Source organism: Dermacentor albipictus, chromosome 9 (genome assembly GCF_038994185.2).
Source record: "Dermacentor albipictus isolate Rhodes 1998 colony chromosome 9, USDA_Dalb.pri_finalv2, whole genome shotgun sequence".
In the NCBI taxonomy this organism is placed as follows: Eukaryota; Metazoa; Arthropoda; class Arachnida; order Ixodida; family Ixodidae; genus Dermacentor; species Dermacentor albipictus.
The window spans coordinates 110124-133327 of record NC_091829.1 but is presented as its reverse complement, the minus strand read 5'-3'; the positions used below and the strand labels follow the sequence as shown (position 1 = coordinate 133327).

The 23204-nt window shown below is 51.2% G+C and overlaps 1 long non-coding RNA gene across 1 annotated transcript; it reads right to left on the bottom strand.

The window, feature by feature from the left end:
• Nucleotides 1-3548: 3548 nt before the first annotated feature.
• LOC135909229 (uncharacterized) lies at nt 3549-5571 on the bottom strand. The gene is made up of 2 exons (XR_010566645.2): nt 5505-5571; nt 3549-5429 (listed from the first exon to the last, which is right to left on the bottom strand). It is a non-coding gene; the product is annotated as an uncharacterized lncRNA (long non-coding RNA).
• Nucleotides 5572-23204: the final 17633 nt, after the last annotated feature.

Below are 23204 nucleotides of genomic sequence, written 5' to 3'. Positions count from 1 at the left end.
TATAATGGATGCGATGCCGTCGACAGTAATGTCGATGGGCTGTAAGAAAGGGTAGTCAAGATCAGCTACCTCAGGCACGTTTGAGTCGTCTTCTAAGGTGTATACTGATGAAAAGAATGAATTGAACGCGTTTGGACAGTCATAATCTGGAATGGGAATGTGGTCGTTATCATGCAAAATGATGTTGCCATCCTGTCGCTCCGGACACACTGATTCCCAAAATTTTTTTGTGTTATTTGTGAGCAGGGATGGCAAATCGTGCGAAAAGTACTTATCTCGGGCAGCGCGTACTCTGGAGCAGTAGCTTTTCAAGAAGTCGGTGTATTTTTTTCCAAGATATTGGAGTGGACGCGCGTTTTGCGGACGCGTACAATCGTTTCTTTTTATTTCTCAGTTGGTTAAGTGACTTAGGTTGACATGAAATTGTGAAAAAAAGACAAAGCTGTAAGAAAAATTACGAGAACAAATGCTAATATAAAATAAAGGGACAGAAATAAGAAGTGCAAACACGCACAGAAGCACAATCATGTTCACACACACGTAAAAAGTTAGAATGGGGGAAATTATAAATATACACAAATGCAACAAAACACGCTCACAAATTTACGGACAGATGCGGGTACAGATATTAGGAGTTGGTTCACAAGCTGGTATGCTTACCTTGTTGTATGTTTTTTATTTTGCATTGTATTCTTAACACTGCCATAGGAATTTTTAGTAGCAACATATCATTACGATATTATCGAGCGATGCTCAAGAGACGGGCCGCCGCGAGAACGACGAAGTTGGTCGCTGCCCTTAGCGCGAGCGAGGGTCGGCCTGGCTGTCTGGCTCCAGTCTGAATAGCCTGCAAATAGCCCCTTTCGTCTGTGTCTTTTCACACGTAACATTCTGATGGAGGTGAGCGATCCCCGTCCTCGCCACGGAACTGCAAAGTGGTCGGTACATCGAACTTGTCACCGTGCCTCCCGGTGAGGGGCCGCCTCTGCAACGGCTTCGACTTGTCCGACTGCTCCAATCATCGCGGTTTGCCCACATCGCGACCCTGATGTGTTCTCTGGCCTAGAGGGACAGGACGTTGACGAATGGATCAAGTTGTATGAACATGCAATGATTATACTCACCAATGTCATCCTTTATCTCGGTGGCACACCACGCTTGTGGTGTGCCACCGAGATTATTAACTGGCATACCTCACCCCCCCCTCCCCGCCGCACGCCACCACGTCTCACAGATTCCTAAAGCGCCGCCAAATCAAAGTTGAGACTTGACAGCTATTCGGCGGTCAACATATTGCTGCCTTTTTCACACCGTTTGGATGACGGTAATTATCGGCGTCTCCTGGGATATGAAGGCCAGTTTCCTCATCAATTCGGTGCCCGCGCGATTAACTCGAGATGCATTCAGATGTCACCGTCTATTCAACTGTCACGCGCATCGTTGTTGCTTCTTTAGGTCAACCTTCTTCGTTCAGACTAATCCAGGGACCAGGAAAGGGATTCAGTTCATGGTCAGCTGGTCTGTATGCACATGGAACGAGTTGCGGCCAGAGAAAATGTCAATTGCGTTTAACTCTTCTTTTTGTTTCATTATTTCCTCGAGTGACTGCTCGCCGCGACGTTGACAGATCCTCGGAACCATATAACCGTGATACGGGTTAGATAAGGTGGAAAATAAAATAATGCGAGACAGCGTTTATCATCAAACCCTGCAATAGCTCTTAAACTCAGAGGCAATATGAGTGTCACCCGTTAACTCGTCTGGTTTTTCCCTAATTGCATGTACAGCTCTTTTCGTGCAAAATTGCTAACTGGACTCAAGAGTCGCAAGGATTTGAGAAATTAAGCGATCTGCTAAGGGAGAGAGCCAAAGCAACAACTAAACAGGAAGGAAAAGAGAAAATTAACAAATTTACCCGTTGTTTAAGAAAATATTTCTGGATCAACATCGTTTTATTTAAAAAGGAAGTAGAGAAAGTGCCGCCCGAAGTGGAGGACAATTCCGTGTGTCCTGAATGACTCTTCTACAGTTATCTATCATTCGAGCCGCCTAACGTAGCCACTTCTCTGCTGTGCTTATGTAGGTGTTTTTCGAACCTTCCGCGGTCGGTGCTGTACGTGTAGAATCGCAGCTTCTTGCGCCATACGCGGTTGTACGCGACAGGTGGCCACGCATCGTTACGTAACTTCCCAAATAACAATACGAGTCGGTTGTGGCACTCAACTTGCTGGAGCAGTAAACGAGGGATCCAAAAGACCCCCCCCCCCCCCCCCCGTGATTGTTCCAGAAACGTATATTTCTCGATATTTCTTCCAGAGCTAATTAAAAAAAACGCTACTATAGTCGGATAAAACTTAAGTCTGCAATGAAGCCCTGCCCACGCCCTCATAACCGTCAGCGACTGTTCCTCCACGAGGCTGCAAATCATTCGTACTTCAACCTTTTTCTGTTACCCAGATAAGGTGGTAACTACAAAAATAAAATTATTAGCGCGTAATTTTATACCTTTCCCCTCGTCTATTATAGTGCAATGGCGAATGCCTAATTCCTTATTGCACTGAAATAACATGCTTGCTTCGCTACAACTATTTGTTGTGCAGTTTCACTTCAGTTGGCAGTGAAGTTTCATGAGTAAAATGGGTTCAGCAGTGAAATCAACTGCACCGTAGACTTTTGAAGAGTGAAATGCTCAGACTCCATACATTTTGTCCATGTCTGTTGCACACCTCCTTGCTTCCGCCGATGAAAAGACTAAAGCAGCAGACGCACCGGAGGTATCAAGTGCGACGCCATTTTGAAAAGGCCGCATGACTGCGATTTTCTTTGCTTCTGTGATTGGCTGGCGGAGTAACACAACTCCGCGCAGTCTGTGTGCCTTTGTCGCCGACTGCTGTTTTTTAACCTTTTAGGCGCCGCACTATGAATCACTAGCCAAAAAACTGAAATTGGTGTTGATAATTTGCATTGGTCTTCTAAATTACCTATGATAAAAAATACAGCCGCATTCACAAAGATTTAGTAGGTTTTTTCGCATGTTCCATTTTTGGAACATTGGTATTTCCCATATGAAAAATACAAACTTTGTCTGGAACAACCTTTACTGACTGTTAAAGGGGGATTGCTTTCTAATGTTAACAGAAGAATAATTATTAGCGTCATACAAGGCCTTTCAAAAGTATAAATGTTTATAACAATGCTTGCGAAAATTTATTTTTTCATCCTACTTGCTTCACAACACGTCTGTGAACACTTCACAAGCCATGGTATGCTGCAAAGCACTTCGTGTGTAGGCGCTTTTTGCACTGCACTATGAATCACTAGCCAAAAAACTGAAATTGGTGTTGATAATTTGCATTGGTCTTCTAAATTACCTATGATAAAAAATACAGCCGCATTCACAAAGATTTAGTAGGTTTTTTCGCATGTTCCATTTTTGGAACATTGGTATTTCCCATATGAAAAATACAAACTTTGTCTGGAACAACCTTTACTGACTGTTAAAGGGGGATTGCTTTCTAATGTTAACAGAAGAATAATTATTAGCGTCATACAAGGCCTTTCAAAAGTATAAATGTTTATAACAATGCTTGCGAAAATTTATTTTTTCATCCTACTTGCTTCACAACACGTCTGTGAACACTTCACAAGCCATGGTATGCTGCAAAGCACTTCGTGTGTAGGCGCTTTTTGCACTGCTGACACTGGTTCATCGTGTTTTTCTTGCACTCAGCACACCTCCCCTGAGTTGCTGAGATGATGTAGTGGCCATCAGTTTTCCTATCCTCGCGTCTGGGATGAACCCGAGGTCCAGGCCGCACAGTGATTCTCTGCTTGAGGTGCAGCAAGGACATGACGACGTCCCGCCGAAATGCTATGTGTGTCATGGCGGCATCAGTTCCTTTGTGAAGCTCGCAATGAAGGAGCCATCCTGCGACGACAGCCATGTTCAGACCATTGCTGAAAAGGTTCCACCACTATTTTTTGCTTCGAAGTCTTGGCCGATAACTTCCGAGGAGGCGATCGAGAACATCTACTCCCCCCATGCCCTCATTGTATTTTTTTATCAAATATGGTTGAGGAATGTCTACCTTTTTGTTTGCCCGCTGTGAGAAGCGTTTTGCAGTTCCAAGGGGCTCATGGCCGAGGTGGTTTGAAGAAACTGTGACGACTGCATTGTCGTTCCACCTGCATGTGTAGACCACCCCGTCACATTTGTAGTGGAAAGAACCTCTTTCCTCTCTTCCGACGTCTTTCGAGCTCTTCAGTGGACAACCACCGGTTCTGGCATCTCGTACAGTCCCCGTCGCTCGAATCCCCTGGTTAGCCAGTTTCGTCAGGAGACCGTGCGAAGTGAAAAAGTTGTCAAAGTAGACTTCATGCTGTTCAGGGGCGGGCAGGACAGATGTCATATTGCTAACAACCCTCAGCCCGAGAGGTGCCTTCTCGTCCTTCTCGTTTCTCCCGCAATATATTTCCATTGCATAGGGGTACCCATTCGAAGAGCACATCATCCATATCTTATACCCAAATCGGATAGGTTTACCGCGAATGAACATTTTGCACGAGTGGTGGCCATAATAGGGCACCATTGACTCGTCGATGCTGAGGCTTTCGTGGAAAACTCCAAACTGGCGGAAACATTTGGAGATTTCGTCGTAAAACGGCTGAATCTTGCCCATCTTCTCGCCTTCTTTCAACTGAGTGTTGTCCACTACATGAAAAAACCTTTTTAGCTGCCGGAACCTATTGCGGGCCATCACTGTCGCGACTAAAGGCACACGAAGGTCTTCTGCGGTGCTCCAATACGAGTCCTCAGATGGAACGGAGTGATATCCACTCAACAGTAAGAGGCCAAAAAACTGACCTATATCCGCTCCAGTGACGTCCACCTCCTCCCCCTTTTGGAGTGCGTACCTTGCAGTCAGTTCAGCCAGTGAACCAAGATATTCTGGTGAAATAATTTTGCTGAACAGCATAAATGGGCTCATGTCTGCTAGCTCAGGAAATGCCTCTAGCAACAACGGAGGGTTCTCTCTGGGAAGTGCTTTGTCGAACGTAGCATGGTCACCCCATGCTGCGCTAAGGGAGTGCTTCGGGGTTTTTGTTTTTCCAGCCTTGTTTGAAGACTTGCACCCTTTTCCAGCAGTCGACTGCCTCCGCGCTGGTTTCTTTCGTCGTGGCTCAGGACTCGAACATGCAGTAGGCGAATCAACGTCTTCATCGCAGCACTGCATAACTTCAACCTGCCCGCAAACGTCATCGGGAACAACTTCAGAAAAGTCATTTTCGTTCACGTGCTCCTCGTCAGTAATGTTGCCGTCTTCATCAGGAGGCAATTGGCATATAGACGCACTTTCGCGTTCGTCATCGGGAAGGCTGAAGAATAGGTCAATTGCAGCCTCCAGTGTGAGGAAGCGTTGTGCCATGACCTACAACGAGAGTGATTGCGTTGAGAAGCATAGAACTGCAATATAAAACTAGCCGTGAAGTCGTTTTCTACTTACATTCACAAGGCTATGCGGCTATGCGCTGCAGTTGAACGCTGCTCCTTCCACGTGCCAAGCCAGAACGCCTTATGTCAAAACAATGCCAAGGAAAGATAGCGTTCAAGTTTGTGCCAAACGACACGTAGAGGGCGCCATCAACATGCCGAAAAAGAAGAAAAACACGGCGAAATGCATGCGCGAGTGTACGCTGCTTTTGACAACCTAAAACGCCAATGTTCCAAAAATGGAACATTCGCCTAAAACTCTAAAAACTGAAAACTAGAGTGTCATTATTATTTTTTATTTTCTTGCCCAGTAATACCTAACTATATGTCGATATTTTAGTTCTACTTTGCTCGTTGGAACATTACATTTTTCTTGCGAAATAATTCAACAACCATATGGCGCTGAAGGAACGCAAAATATGCCTGTTTGTGAGCACTTATCAGAAGCTTTTAAATAGGTTGACAATCAAAATTATTATTGCTATGTTTTCTACAAGTATCAGTGTGTATGCGAAAAGAAAAAGAAAAATGTTCGATAGATTGGGAAGAAAATAAAAAAATCAGGTTTCGTATGTTCCATTTTTGGAACATTGGCAAGTAAAAGGTTAAAGTTCTAGTCTTCTAAAGTAATCTTTATTTTACACTTTTACTTGTTTACTTGTTCGTGCCAGTCTTCTTCCTGCGTTTCTTTCCTGTGCGAGTCCATTTGACGTGGTTCTTTGTTCGCCAAGTAAAGGAGAGGTGTATCGCACTGGCGTACTTGTAAAATACACCATATTTCATTTCTATTTTGTAGGTTTACGCCATTTGATGGCGAATGGTGGGCGTTATTCACATTTGTACTAGTAAAGGTACACCCCCCCCCCCACATTTGCATAGAAAAGTTACCTTGGGTTGGGGGGGGGAGGCCTCCCCCACCCCCCGAAAGAAATTCTGGGTACGTGCCTGCTCATTGTCCCCACGACCTCATTCTCGGCCTCGATTTTCTCTCCGCGTATTCTGCTCTTATTGACTGCTCTTCCAGTACCGTTCGCCTTGAGTTGCCGATTCTCGCAGAACCTTTGACGCACCCCAATGCCACTTACGCCCCACCGGCTTTCTTCGCCTGCCGCCAAAGTCGATAGCCTACACTTAACTGTTGTCTTTCCCACCAGTTCCTGATGGCGACTACCTCGTCACTCCTTTGCCCGACATTCCAATACAGTATGGCGTCACCGTGCCTCGCAGCTAGTATACTTACTATTACTGCGAACCGCAGATATTTTTGACTTCGACGATCGCCCTTTAGGCCAGACGCTCGCGGTCAAGCATCGGATCTTTACTGGCGATGCTACGCCTATTCGCTGACGACCGTATCGAGTTTCTGCGTCAGAACGCCGAGTAATTCAAAGTGAAGAAAACGCTAGATAAAAACATAATTGAGCCTTCTTCGAGTCCCTGGGCGTCACCTGTGCTGTTGTTTAAGAAGGACGGCACGTGGCGCTTCTGTGTAGACTACCGTCATCTGAACAACATTACTAGAAAGGACGTCTACCCGCTCCCACGTATAGAAGACGCCCTTGATTGCCTGCACGGTTTCAGCTATTTCTCTTCTGTTGATCTTCGTTCTGGATACTGGCAGATTGCTGTCGGCGATATGTACACAGATGCAAAGCCCCTGCCACCTTTGAGCGTATGATGGACTCCTTGCTCCAAGGTTTCAAATGGTCCACATGCCTCTGCTACCTCGACGACGTCATCGTCTTCTCGCCAACATTCGACACTTACCTTGAGCGTCTAACAACTATTCTTGATATATTTCGAAAGGCGAAGCTACAACTTAACTCGTCCAAATGTCGTTTTGGCCACCGCCAACTTTCCCTTCCGGGCCATCTCGTTGACGCTTCCGCAGTACCGCCTGATTTCGACAAAACTTGCGCTGTCCGAGAGTTTCCGGTTCCGAAGACAGCCGCAGACGTTCGAAGTTTTGTAGGGCTATGTTCGTACTTTCGTCGTTTTGTTCCAAATTTTGCGGCAATTGCTAGACTCACTAATATATTGAAGAAAGGTGCACTATTCTGGTGGAATACTGCAGAAGCCGCCGCCTTCTCTGGTCTCGTCACTCTTCTAACCTCACCACCAATTTTCGCCCACTTCGACCCCGATGCCCCTACAGAATTGCGCACAGATGGCAGCGGTCATGGCTTGGTTGCCGTCTTAGCCCAGCATCAGCGTGTCCAGGATCGCGTTATTGCTTATGCGAGCCGCCTCCTAGCACCATCGGAGCGCAACTATTCCATTACGGAACGAGAATGCCTTGTTGTCTGGGCGGTTGCAAAGTTCCGTCCTTACCTTTACGGTCGCCCTTTTTCCGTAGTCACTGACCATTGTCAGACTGATCTCGGGGCCGTGCGGATGTTGGGAGACGCAGGCGAGCACAGCAAACAGATTTTAATTTACCCAAACTCGAAATAGAAAAGTCAAAACTCGTAAAGTAAAAGTCAAAACTTAATTGGCAAAAAATTAAACTCAACACTTGCATAGCCAAAACAATGACCTTATCCTCGCGTACGTGCGTCCTTAGCGCGTCTCGCGCGAAAGTTCGGCAACACTGGCCTATGGCTACACGCTAATAAAAAGGAACGCTCTTACAAAGTTCCGTTGTCGCACGTAACTCCAAACCCGATGTGCTTCGGCTCTTGATCCCAGTCGGTGCTCCTGCCGACTCCGCAAGCTTCATTGTCTTGGTTTCGACCGGCCAGCTCCTCCGTCTCGGATGTCGGTGTCCCGAACTATGTCGGTGACGTGCACTCCGGCCTCCCTGGTTAGGCCTGACGCCGGGCTGCGCCGCTACCTCTACGAGTGCCGACGAGAAGCCCCGGGTACTACCGGTCGCGCTGGTCTGCCGAAGAAGGGGGATCCGATTCCTGTAGTGCCTGGCAGCGCCGCGGGAGGCTGCAGCGGGTCCAGGGAGCCTCGCTGGAACGTCTCCGAGGTCGACGGCCACACCCTGGGTAGCCAGCGTCACGGGCCAGTCCGAACCTCCATGGCTCCCGTCGCAAGTGCGAAGCTGACGCTCCAGCCTTGGCCCAGAGCCACGTCGATGATCCCAGCTTGGCGCTGCTCCTCCCCCCGATCACGCGCCTCGGTCACGCGCCTCGAGGGCTCGTGGCGTTCGGACCGGTTGGCGCACATCGTCCTCTTCTTTTCTTTTTGTGCCCATGCCTCTTACATATGACAACCATCATGCTCTCTGCTGGCTCTCATCACTAAAGACCCTACAGGCCGGCTTGGTCGATGGGCTTTGAGGCTACAAGAATTTTCATATTCCGTGGTGTACAAGTCTGGCCGCCTGCACCCAAGACGCTGACTGCTTGTCGCGTTACCCTGTTGACGACTCTAACTCCTCCAATATTGTTAGTGCTTCTTGCGTATTCTCTGTATCACAGATGCTTCATTTCGCCGACTAGCAACGTCGTGACGCCTACATCAGAGCACTCATCGACCGTTTTGAACACTCTCCGGTCGATGCTGCTCTACGCCTCTTCGTCCTCCGCGACGTTACCCTGTACCGTCGTAACCTTCATCCGAACGGCTCTGAGTTCCTACTTGTCATACCTAAACACCTCCGCTCCACCGTTCTCGAAGAGCTTCACGACGCACCAACGGCAGGACACCTCGGCGTATCTCGAACCTATGACCGTGTACGTCGCCGTTTTTTTTCTGGCCGGGCCTTGCCCGTTCCGTACGACGTTACGTCGCCGCTTGTGAACTTTGCCAACGACGCAAGAAGCCTTCCCAGCTCCCCGCTGGTTACGTGCAGCCGCTCGACATCCCTGCTGAGCCCTTCTATCGTGTCGGATTAGACCTTCTCGGCCCATGTCCGGGATCTACATCAGGAAACACGTGGGTTGCAGTCGCGGCGGACTACGCGACCCGCTACGCCGTAACCCGCGCTCTTCCCACCAGTTGCGTAACTGATGTTGCGGACTTCCTCCTACATGATATAATTTTGGTGCATGGTGCACCGCGTCAATTGCTAACAGACCGTGAGCGTACGTTTTTGGCCAAAGTCATTGACGACTTCATGCGTGCCTGCTCAATACAGCATAAATTTGCCACCTCTTACCACCCTCAAACGAACGGCCTCACTCAGCGTTTAAACTGCACCCTTACAGACATGTTATCCAAATACGTTTCAGACGACCACCGTGACTGGGACCTCGCCCTACCTTCATTACCTTTGCGTACAACTCTTCCCATCTCGAAACTGCTGGCTTTTCCCCATTTTACCTCTTGCATGGCCGAGAACCGACGCTACCAACGGACACTGTGCTTCATGTAAAATGCTTCACATATCGATGCTGCCAGGTGTCGTCTTCAGTAAATTCAAGCTTTCAGAGTACAGAAGGCAAAATCACGGTCGTGAGCTTGTTGATCACAGCCAGTAGCGCATATTTTGAAGGCAAGAACAACAATATTCTAAGTACAATTGGTTTGAAGCCATCATGAAGTGCATCCCTACAAGCTTCCGCTTAAGTGCTTGCCAACACTCGAGCTGCTTCTGTTGTTAAATTTTGCTCTCACATCACATTTCTTGGTTTCGAGATGTGTTCGTGAAGACCGTGAATAACTAAGTCGTGGAATCAATCTATATTTCTTCTTGAGAAATAAAATATAGATTGTCGTCCTCAACATGACTTTCACACACATAGGACTTATCTGTGGGGCATAATTTCTTTCGACGCAGCATGTATTTCTATATTGACACGTGTACTTATCTTTATCGGGCGACCATGTTTCGCCGCTTAACAACTGTAATCGCACAGCGAGGGACGCGCCTGCATGTATCCGACGTTTCTGGAAAGTTATCGATGCTTCTATCCGCTGTCTGTTATCGCCGAACCTTATGTTATCTGATTTCATTACCTGACGCGAATGGTGTACAACTTTGTGGAAGGCACGCGGGTCCGAACGATTAGTCTGGAACATTCGACGACTGCAGTATAAAAGCCGACGCGCTTGACCCGCTGATCAGATTTTCGACGATCGCCGAGCGTGTTCGCCGCTATCGTTGTGCTATAAGTGTAGCCTGTTTTGTGGGCACAGGTTCGCCCAATAAAAGTTAGTTTTCTTGTTCACAGTATTGCTACTGTGTTATTCAACGTCACCACCACGTGACATCTGGTGGAGGTGCTTTGCGTTCATGCACCGGACGCCCCCACAAAGCCGTGACCCAAGCCCTCACTCGGAAGACACCAACGTCGACAAGAACCAGCGAGGTAGCCGAAGGCTGCAAGGACTGCCCCCGGAGCACGGACTTTTGCCCGAGACGACTAGGAGGATGGCCACCAAGTCCACCCCAATGGCAGCCCCAGCGTCACCCGTCGTGCTGCAGCAGCCCAGGGAGCCTCCGACGTTCTGCGGTTCAACTTTCGAGGACCTGGAAAGCTGGCTTGAGAGGTACGAGAGAGTCGCTACCTTTAACAACTGGAACAGCGACGACAAACTGCGATATGTGTTCTTCGCTTTGGAAGACGCGGCCAAAACGTGGTTCGAGAACCGAGAAGCCACCTTAGCGGCCTGGGAACTTTTCCGAAGCGGCTTCCTGCAGACATTCGCAAGCGTCGTACGCCGAGAACGAGCCCATGCGCTACTAGAAACCCGGGTGCAGCTACCTAATGAGACGACCGCGATCTACACGGAAGAAATGAGCCGTCTCTTCCGCCACGCCGACCCTGAAATGCCCGAAGAGAAGAAAGTCCGCCTGCTGATGCGTGGTGTGAAGGAGGAACTCTTTGCCGGAATGGTACGAGGCCCACCGCAGACCGTCGACGAGTTTCTTCGCGAGGCCACCAGCATCGAGAAGACACTCGAGATGCGAAACCGGCAATTCGACCGCCGCACGAACTCGACAAATCAAGCCGGAGTTCAATCACTGGCCACCGACGACCTGCGCGAGATTATCCGAGTGGTCGTGCGGGAGGAGCTACAAAAGCTGTTCCCACCATCACCGCCACAAGTGGCTTCGATTGCCGACGCCGTGCGTGAGGAGCTCCAACAACTTGGAGTAGCCCCTGTATCGCCCCAGCCTGAGCCGCAAGCGATGACCTACGCCGCCGTCGCACGCCGTCAAGGTCCCCCTCCGCGACCGCGCCAGGGCCCTGTCACGCCGCAGTTCCGTCGTCCGCGGCCGCCACCGCCAGCACGACCACCCGTCGCCCAGCGCACCTACGCGAGGAAGACGGACATTTGGCGCGCTCCTGACCACCGCCCGCTCTGCTACCACTGCGGAGAAGCGGGTCACGTTTACCGACGATGTCCATACCGGGAGATGGGACTGCGAGGTTTCGCCGTGAACGCTCCGCGCCCGCAGCAAGGTGAACGCCCCCGCGATATCGCCGATTACCTCGCCGCTACTCAGTGGAGCTCTCGACGACCATCGCGTTCGCCATCACCAGGCCGCTACCTGTCGCCGCAGCGCCGACCATACGCTGGCCCAGCCCGGGGCCGGTCAGCGAGCCCATATCCGGAAAACTAAAAGCAGCAACCGATGGAGGTGCGGTTGCTGTTCGTCGAACTGACGGAGATCCTCCGCCGCCGACGAAAACACCGAAGAAACTACCTCGACGACATAACGACACGCCGCCGTCCCGACGAAATCAGGAAGCCAAGACTACACCGATGAAAGACGACTTGACGACGCGACGTTCCAGCTTCAGTTCAACGCGACGCAGCCGTGATCCGACGCCAAGACCCAACTGCAACGCCAGACAAAGAACCACCGACCTCGACGTACTTCTCGACGGCCACGCAGTCACTGCCTTAGTCGACACAGGGGCAGATTACTCCGTAATGAGTGGACACATCGCCGCCCAGTTGAAGAAGGTTAAGACTGCATGGGAGGGCCCCCAAATTCGGACTGCTGGAGGACACGTCATTACTCCGACTGGAATCTGCACGGCAAGAATTACCGTTCATGACCGGACTTACTCTGCCACCTTCGTTGTCCTCCAACAGTGTTCACGAGACGTCATTCTCGGCATGGACTTCCTGAATCAACATGGCGCAGTCATCGACCTGAAGTCGAAATCGATAACACTGTCACAAGATCAAGCGATACCGCCGGAGAGCTGTCGTAGTCACCACGCCTTGAGTGTGCTTGAAGATCAAGTGAGCATCCCGCCGCGCTCCAGCATTATTATTTCCGTGGGCACTGAAACGCCCGCTGACGTAGAAGGCGTCATCGAGGGCGACCAACATCTACTGCTCGACCGTGAAATTTGCGTCGCAAGAGGGATCGCTCGACTCCACGGAGGGCAAGTGGAAGTTATGCTAACCAACTTCAGCCAAGAGTTCAAGCACATCAACAAGGGCACGACAATCGCATACATCGAGGAAATTGCGGAAAGCAGCAATGCCTTTGTCCTCTCGGATTCAGCCGCATCTACCCCGATGAGAATTGTCCCCGAACCAGACTTCGACGTGAATCCAAGTCTTCCTATGAGTAAGCAGCAACAGGTCAGAAGTCTTCTCCGACGATACAAAGACTGCTTTTCGACGTCATCGAGGATTCGACAAACACCGGTTGCAAAGCATCGCATAATAACCGAAGAGAGCGCTCGACCACTCCGCCAGAGCCCTTACCGAGTTTCGACGCGAGAACGTGAAGCAATTAGGCAACAAGTCGACGAAATGCTGCGCGACGACATCATCCAGCCGTCGAAAAGCCCGTGCGCCTCTCCTGTAGTCCTGCTAAAAAAAAAGGACGGAACCCTACGCTTCTGCGTCGATTATCGTCGACTGAACAAGATCACGAAGAAGGATGTGTACCCCCTTCCACGGATAGACGACGCATTGGATCGGCTCTGCAACGCTAAATACTTCTCGTCGATGGACCTCAAGTCTGGCTACTGGCAAATAGAAGTCGACGAGAGAGATCGCGAAAAGACTGCCTTTATCACGCCAGACGGCCTCTACGAGTTCAAGGTCATGCCATTCGGACTTTGCTCGGCGCCTGCAACGTTTCAGCGCGTCATGGACACGGTGTTAGCCGGACTGAAGTGGCAGACGTGCCTTGTTTACCTGGATGACGTCGTTGTCTTCGCCGGAAATTTCGACGATCACCTTAGGCGGCTTGCGACAGTGTTAGAAGCCATCAAGTCATCAGGGCTCACTCTGAAGCCGGAAAAGTGCCGTTTCGCTTACGGTGAGCTTTTGTTCCTAGGCCACGTGATCAGCAAATCAGGAGTACGCCCCGACCCACAGAAGACAGCTGCCATCGCAAAGTTCCCGCAGCCAACCGACAAAAAGGCAGTGCGCAGATTTCTTGGTATGTGTGTCTGCTATAGGCGCTTTGTCAAGGACTTTTCACGCGTCGCGGAGCCGCTAACACATCTAACCAAATGTGATGTCGCGTTCAAGTGGGAAACGCCGCAGGCCAAGGCGTTTCAAGAACTCAAACGACGCATGCAGTCGCCGCCGGTACTTGCACAATTCGACGAGGACGCCGATACCGAAATCCACACTGACGCCAGTAGCCTAGGCCTCGGTGCCGTCCTAGTCCAGAGGAAAGAAGGACTTGAAAGGGTGATATCGTATGCTAGCCGGTCGCTGTCAAAAGCGGAAAGCAACTATTCTACGACTGAAAAGGAATGCCTCGCCATCATTTGGGCTACAGCTAAATTCCGCCCTTACCTCTATGGCAGGCCATTCAAAGTCGTCAGTGACCATCACGCATTGTGTTGGCTAGCTAACTTAAAGGACCCTTCAGGACGGCTGGCGCGGTGGAGCCTCAGACCACAAGAATATGACGTCACGGTAATATACAAGTCCGGAAGAAAACACTCCGACGCCGACTGCTTATCGCGCGCCCCCATCGATCCCCCGCCGCAAGACGACGAGGACGACGACGCCTTCCTTGGGATAATAAGCGCGGAAGACTTCACTAAACAGCAACGAGCCGACCCGGAGCTGAAAGGCCTCGTCGAGTATTTGGAAGGGAGCACCGACGTTGTCCCTAGGGCATTTAAGCGCGCGTTGTCTTCGTTCACGCTACAAAACAACCTGCTCGTGAAGAAGAACTTCTCACCAGTCCGCGCCAGCTACCTTCTTGTTGTACCGTCAGCGCTGCGTCCAGAAATACTGCATGCCCTACACGACGATCCAACCGCTGGGCACCTCGGATTCTCCCGGACGCTGTCGAGAATACAGGAAAGGTATTACTGGCCGCGTCTGACCGCCGACGTCGCCCGTTACGTCAAGACATGTCAACGACGCAAGACACCACCGACAAGGCCAGCAGGATTGCTACAGCCGATAGAACCTCCTCGCCGACCATTCCAGCAGATTGGGATGGATTTGTTGGGGCCATTTCCGATATCAACATCCGGGAATAAGTGGATCGTCGTGGCGACGGACTATCTCACCCGTTTTGCTGAAACTAAAGCTCTACCAAAAGGCAGCGCAGCCGAAGTGGCGAAATTTTTCGTGGAGAACATCCTGCTGCGACATGGTGCCCCAGAAGTCCTCATCACCGACAGAGGAACCGCTTTTACAGCAGAGCTCACCGAAGCCATTCTGCAGTACAGCCAGACAAGCCACAGGAAGACAACTGCCTACCACCCGCAGACGAATGGTCTCACGGAGCGCCTGAAAAAGACCCTCGCCGACATGCTAGCAATGTACGTCGACGTCGAACACAAGACGTGGGGCGCCGTCCTGCCGTACGTAACCTTTGCGTACAACACGGCGGTGCAAGAAACAACACAGATCACGCCGTTTAAGCTGGTTTACGGCAGGAACCCGACGACGACGCTTGACGCCATGCTGCCGCACGTAACTGACGAGAATGTTGACGTCGCTAGCTATCTCCAGCGCGCCGAAGAAGCCCGACAGCTCGCCCGCCTGCGAATCAAGAGCCAGCAGAGGACCGACAGCCGACACTACAACCTCCGACGACGCTTCGTCGAGTACCAACCTGGCGACCGTGTTTGGGTCTGGACCCCGATACGCCGACGAGGACTCAGTGAGAAACTACTCCGACGCTATTTCGGACCCTACAAGGTCATCCAACGTATTGGCGCTCTGAACTATGAGGTCGTGCCAGACGGCATTTCGCATTCACAGCGGCGCCGCGCACGATCTGAAGTGGTCCACGTGGTGCGCCTTAAACCCTTTTACGGACGCTGACGAACTTCGCCATTTTTGTTCTTTTCTTTGCTACGAGTGCTTTTGTTTATTACCTTCGTTTGTTTGCAACATCGGGTCGATGCTTTTTAAGAGGGGGGTATTGACACGTGTACTTATCTTTATCGGGCGACCACGTTTCGCCGCTTAACAACTGTAATCGCACAGCGAGGACGCGCCTGCATGTATCCGACGTTTCTGGAAAGTTATCGATGCTTCTATCCGCTGTCTGTTATCGCCGAACCTTATGTTATCTGATTTCATCACCTGACGCGAATGGTGTAGAACTTTGTGGAAGGCACGCGGGTCCGAACGATTAGTCTGGAACATTCGACGACTGCAGTATAAAAGCCGACGCGCTTGACCCGCTGATCAGATTTTCGACGATCGCCGAGCGTGTTCGCCGCTGGCGTTGTGCTATAAGTGTAGCCTGTTTTGTGGGCACAGGTTCGCCCAATAAAAGTTAGTTTTCTTGTTCACAGTATTGCTACTGTGTTATTCAACGTCACCACCACGTGACAATATATGGAATTCTGCTGTCGTCACGGTGCGAAAGAAATACTCACCACCAGCATCACGTTGCATATGGCCGCTCAAGCAGCCATGGGCAAAGCAGAGCTGCACAGGAAACATCTTCCTGTTATGAGGTGCCGGAACGCTTCTGCGCGAAACTTTTCACCGGAAGAAACCGCTGCACATCACATGACACCAAGAACATGACCACAGTAGCGACAAACAAAGCAGCACCACCGAAATGAAAGTAGAAGCGTAACCAGAATGGTAGAAGTGACGAAAGATGCCATCGCAGCGCCACTAGCTTGCCTGACTACCACTTCGGCCACCTCCCGAGCTGAGCTGTGAAACTGAAGTATGTCTAAGACCGTTGATCCGGGCATCGTTGCGAGAACAAAGTGAGATCATCCGGGCAACCAATCAAAACCTTAGAAAATCCTGTCCCCGGTCTCCAACCCTTTGTACAGGACCGCACTACATTCACTAGTTACTGCCCAAACAAGCTAAAAAAAACTTGCTGTTCTTTTATTCTGTAGAGAATGACCAGCAAAGCTGTGTATGTGGGCCCCTTAATGGCTAACTGCACCTCCCCCGCGGGTCGGCCCGGTATTGCACTATCTTGACCCACCTATCGGGAGTGCTTAACGCCTGCTTCAGCTCCGCCGCGGATTGGCCCGGCATTGCACTATCTTCGGGATCAACCCAAGTATACTCTTCGGATCAACCCAACCTGCTTCCGGGCCGACCGGAATAGCGGGCCGACCTGCTTCACCGCCGCCGCAGGTCGGCCCGGTATTTCACTATTTTTGGGATCGGCCCACCTATGGGACTTTTGTGTCTACACACGGACACGATACACAGCTTGGTTGGTAACAACTTTATTTAGAGTCCTGCAGACCTTTCGCCGACGTGGCTTTAGGTCTCCCACGTGAGGACGTCGAGGTGTTGCCTCGCCGCCGCCTCGCGGGCCTGCTGGACGGCCCAGAGTTGGTCACCGAGACTGGGGCTGCGCAAGGCAGCGGCCCACTGCGGCGGAAGGGTTCTGGAGTTAGCACCGAGCGGGTTTTAGAGCGCAGCTCTTTGGCGTCCGTTCCTGGGTTTCGCGTCGTCGTCGGCGTTGGCCTCGTAACCAGCTCCGCCCCCCTTCGCTGGAGTGGGAGACGAAGGACGCGAGCCGCGAATGGCGGAGACCAATGAGAGCGGCCCCTTCGGTGACGTGCGCGCGCGATGCTGGTGTCATGCGGACCCTCCTTACGGCTCGATGCGCACTCGTGTCTGGTCTCAGCCGATCCGCTCGTTTCGTACTATCGTCTGCTCGCGCCACAGCTCTCGCCCGCGCCTGTTTGGTTCTGTTGGGTCGGTCTCGTTCGCGCTTGTTTTGGTTGTTATTTCGACAACAAACGGTTACAAATATCCCTCGAGGCCAGCGCACCTTCCACAACTTAATGCGGTGAGTGTAAGACTCGTATCTCCGCGAATCCCATTCATGCAAGTGCGACGACTGATGCACGGCGGAGGCCAATATGGCATTAAGGGCCCAGTTGTCAACGTCTTTGTGAACGTCTTTGAGAATCAAGCATTGGTGTACCAAGTCGAACATATATCAGTCTATTTCTCCGACCACAAAGCTTCCTTCATGACTGTCAAGAACTGTTAGTGGAGTCATTGTTAAAGGAATACGTGTGAAAAATAAAAAAAAATTCTGTGATAGCGCATACATGTGTTGCTCGATTTCTTTGCCTCAATCTATCGAAAAGGTGAAACAGCTTATTTGCTGCGCTCAAATTTCGCATTAGGAAGTAACGTAATCGTCGGTAATTTTTTGTTACCCTTAACAGCTTCACTGTAAAAGTATTGCTTCTGAGGTCTCCCTTGTAGAACCGTGGTGAACGAGACGGACACACCTCTTTTCGGTAACTAGGTCTAGTTTATTCTGTCAAAAGAGAGAATTGAGCGGGCGCGCGCAGCCAACACCTCCTAGAGGGTGTTGGCGCAGCGCGCCGGATGTGGCGAGGGCTTTAGAGAGATAGAGAGAGAGAGGGGAGAAAAGAGGGAAAGGGAGCATAGACAAGTGCGGTGCGCGCACGTAAAGCGCGTGGATGGAGGGGCTTTACGCGCACCTAGTGCAAAAGGAAAGCAGTAAACAAAGTAATCAGAAAAGGGAGCTCGCACACGACGTTCGGCACAGTGAGTCAGATCATGTGTCCGTGTGCCTGGTGTCCAGCACACGCGAAGGTCCGCTTAATCAGAAAAGGAAGCTCGCGCACGACGTTCGGCACAGTGAGTCAGATCATGTGCCCGTTTGCCTGGGGTCCAGCACACGCGAAGGTCCGCTTACGGGAAGCCCGCGGGCCGCCCCGCGGAGTTGTTTATGGCTGCTGGGGTGGTGCGCAGCTCCATCGCCGCACCGCTACAGATTGCTCCCCCCTTAAAGAGGAAGCTGAAGCGACGAACGATGCTCACAATGCACAAGTAGCAGCCCAGTGAACGCGACGAAGAGGTGACGAACCGGTCACTTGCAACGCGGAGTTCCGCATGTCCCGGGAAGGCGAGATAATTAAGCGCGGGTGCCTCGTTGAATGCTGGCTTGAGTCGCTCAAGCGCGATCGTATCTCGTGTCCTGTTTACGTCGACGACGAAGTTAGAAGGAAAACGTTCTAAAACGGGGAATGGTCCGAGGTGTCGGATTCGTCGGAGTTGGAGCGGTCGTACTTGTAGGACGATCGGAGAAACTTGGGGCCACAGGACTAGGCGCGCAGGATTTAATGGCAGCATTTACATTTTATAACATGAGGTACATTGGTTGTCTAGCGCGACTCCCAATTGAAGCCCGCAAGATTAACATTCAGCAAAACAGCATTCGAGCACACAGCTCACTACTACATTTTGGCATAACATCGAGCACTCAGCTCCTTACGACGAGCACGACACGAGCACGAGCACCCCCTAGCAGTCGGCAAACGCTGCTTATAAGCCTCCGCTTGAAGTCATAGTTCGACGTCATCGTTCGGCGTGGACGGAGCACGAATGGTCGCGAATGTGCGTCCAATCATGGTAAACTTGCCGCCGCCCCGCAGTACAGCCCACACACACAAAGGCTAACGCGTTCGAGCCTACACACACAAAGGCTAACGCGTTCGAGGGCTTTGTAGAACTCTCGGTATAGCCCGCGGTGTCGTCGACCGAGGGCCTCGTAGAACTTTGCGCCGTCCCGGGTGGCGCGGCGGCGCACCACATTCCAGAGCTGCCCGCGCGCCACGTGGCCGCCTGTCATCCGTAGTTCTCAGAAGGCGCCTCGTCTGGGGGGGTTGGAACACGCGCAGCGGGCTGAAAGCTGGCACGTTTCCACCCCCGTACGGCCATTCCTAACAGCTCCTCCATGGCCCGGAAAATCTCGCCTGGCCAGTGCTGGCAACCGCTGGGCAGGAAGAGAATGGCTGGCGAGCAAGATGACGGCTTTGCTCTCTGCAACCCCTGCGTACTTGGAATGCCTTCAACCATCTCACAACAACTGGCACAGAAGAGTCGACCCGGCAACACAATACCGCTCAGCGTTCAAACGCCCGGAATTAGCTGCTAACCCACCAGGCCTCCTATCACAATTTCCATGCAAGTCACTCAACTGGGAATCCCAAATTTTGCCCCAAAATTTCGTGCCACCAAAGCGAGCGTTCACGTTCCTCCTGAGTTCGACCAAACCCGGCCGTCGCGCTGCTCAAGAGTAAAGGGTTACGCAGAATTAAACCGAACGCTTTCAAACACCAATACTCAAACATAACTCCAGCAGCCTAACTTCGCGAACAGCCTGTTACTACCCTATCACAGTGGCGTACTTATCTCATGTACTGCTGCCACTGAACCGTCTGGCCAACTCTACAGGTACGTCATCACAAACGCGCTAAGTTTGAGGTCCCTATTCCGAACTCGTGCTTGCATCTTACAAAGTTTTCATCACGCTGACTCACATTTGTTCCTTTAATCCACACAGGACACGTTCCTTAAACAAACAACCACACTTGCGTAACTTACGCAACACAGAGGAACCTTTGAGCAAATGTGTCTTTTACTAACTAGCTCTTCGCACGCGTACTAGAGAAGTCAGAATACGGCTGCCCTCGACACACACGAGCAACCCAGTCAAAAACCTTCACGCACGTTACGATAGGCCTCTCAACGATAACCTTGACCTTCAGGTTACTCACATACACACAAAAAAAGAAAGCCTATATACTTATTAATGAACATCTCGCGAGACTACAGGTTTACATAAAACGCGTCTTTCAAATCACGGAGCTTCTCAAACGAAAACACAAACAAAGCTCAAACCTTACATATTGAAAGAACTCCTAGTCTCAAATCGCGAAAATTTGCAAATGTTCAAAATAAAACAAAACACGTTTCACTTCTGTGGAAGATCTCTTGGCTTCCCGTTCCCGATTGCTTACGACTGACTCGTACTTTCAGCCGGACCCGTGGTGGTCGCACTTTACAAGCTACTCTGGCTACGGAGGAACAACAAAAGGGCTGACTCACTATCAGCTCCCCCAAGACGTTACGGTCTCCTGCCAATTTGCGTCCTCCCGCCCCGCTTTCAACAGGACCTCGACTAACCGCGTCGCTACTCCCCACCTGGTCTCGTCTTGCCACCTTGCGCTTCTTTGAATTGCACGCTGAGCTTCGAAGAGAACGACGGAACGACGAGGAATTTGACTGCCCCGTGCCCTTTGTCCACGTCCGTGCAGAACAAGCTTCTCGGTCCCCCTTTGACCGGTGGCTCGAACTTGTTCGATGCGTCAACATCGTCCGTGACGACCGCACCTTTCTTTTCTCCGCGCCCTGCCTTCTCGCGCTTGTCGCCGTCTTTGGCTTCGCTACATTAGTCACCGCATTCCGATCTTTTCGGCGCTTCTTTCTGCGGCGCTTTCTCCTCGAACTCTCTTTCATGTCGCCTTCTCGTGCCTCGTGCTGGCCGTTACACATCTCGTCGGCCCAGATCGGTCTCTTACCCGCACAGTCTGATTGATTTTCATTTAAATCAACATTATCTCTGCCTCGACTGGCGGACAGCTCAACCGACTCTGGCACAATGCAGCAGGCTTTACTCGAGTTAGACAACTCGCACTCTTGCGAACTGCCCTCTACTACATTGCCCAGCGCACACTGTGCATCGGCACACAGCCCGTCGGTATCGATCGCTGTCTGACGCGCACAGTCCGAATGATTAATAACTGAATCATCCCTCTCTAGGCTACCTAGACTGGCGGAGAGCCGCACCGATCCCTGGACAATGCAGTTGTTCTCTCGTGAGCTACGGAGCTCGCCATCCCGAGAACTACTCTCAACTGCACCGTCCAGCTGGCACTTCTCTTCTGCACGCAGATCTGACTCGACATGGGTGCTCGCGTCTGTCAAGTCAACAGTACCCTGTACCTTGCTAACGACCTTGATACCATGAGATGCGACGCACACACGCGGTAACTGTGCCAAATTGTTCGCAGCTGGCCTAGCTGTCTCTACAGTCCTCTGTTGGCACAGCACCTCGTCGCTCTCACTCTGGCCTTCAACGGCCTCTGCTGCCACTAAGGCATCGTTAGCTGCTAACACTTCGAGTTCGCTTATGAACGTGTTGCTATTCTCACAGGTACTACTACTCTCGGCTTTCGACTGAAATCTGCTGTCGACATCCTGCCACTTTCGCTGCGTCCAGCCTACAGATTGTTCAAGCCGCTGTTGACTTTGTTCGATTAACAGCTCGAAACCTTCAATCTCTTTGTTCAATGCCTCAATGTACTGCCTTCTTACTTCTGTTAGGCCTTTTTCCTGTGAAATGCTTTTCAGTTCCTGCCTAGCTTCTTCCTGTTCTTGCTTAAATTCTTCCTGTTCCTGGCTAATTGCTTCCTGTTCCCGCTTTTTGCTTAGAATTCGTTTGCCCATTTGTTCTATGAATTTTGAATCATTGTTGCTTTCTAGAATTGCCTTACGAATTTCTGCTTCCGTCAAGTCCTCCTCTACGTTTACCTCGATCTCCTCACACAACCACAACAGGTCAGCTCTCGTCAAACACATTAGGACCATGGTCGCTACTTTAAGCTTTGGTTCTGCTGTCACACAATACTTGTTGCGATACCCACGCAAATCAAAATACAAGTAAAAGATCCCCAGCGAATCAAATCCAAAAACACAGGGAAATTGAAGCCTGGTAAATCTTACAGCCAAAACCAAACGCTTACCCACTGAAGCAGCACCATATCACCAGTCCTTCCCCGCCGTATCCAGTCAGTTGCAAGAGGTGGTCGCCCAAGTCGCCTCCAACTTGATCAGGATGCCGGTCGGTCACCATGTGCCAACGTCCGTCAGCTGCCGTTGTTGTCTCCCGAGTCGTAGGCCGATCTAGGAGCCGTAGTCGGATCCCTCCGCTGCCATTCAGTTGTCGGATTCGTCGGAGTTGGAGCGGTCGTACTTGTAGGACGATCGGAGAAACTTGGGGCCACAGGACTAGGCGCGCAGGATTTAATGGCAGCATTTACATTTTATAACATGAGGTACATTGGTTGTCTAGCGCGACTCCCATATGGAGCCCGCAAGATTAACATTCAGCAAAACAGCATTCGAGCACACAGCTCACTACTACATTTTGGCATAACATCGAGCACTCAGCTCCTTACGACGAGCACGACACGAGCACGAGCACCCCCTAGCAGTCGGCAAACGCTGCTTATAAGCCTCCGCTTGACGTCATAGTTCGACGTCATCGTTCGGCGTGGACGGAGCACGAATGGTCGGGAATGTGCGTCCAATCATGGTAAACTTGCCGCCGCCCCGCAGTACAGCCCACACACACAAAGGCTAAGGAGTTCCTTCTGCGCCTCGGACCTGTTCGAACGTCTCCGATCGAACTCACCAGCCAACCTCCATGCCGCCCGCGTGCTGCACCTACGACCGCGCTCTCGAGCGTAGCCCTTTTTAGGGCTCCCAAGGGTGCACACGCAGTCGGAGGTACCATCGTCGAGCGCTCCTTTCCACTGCACTGAGG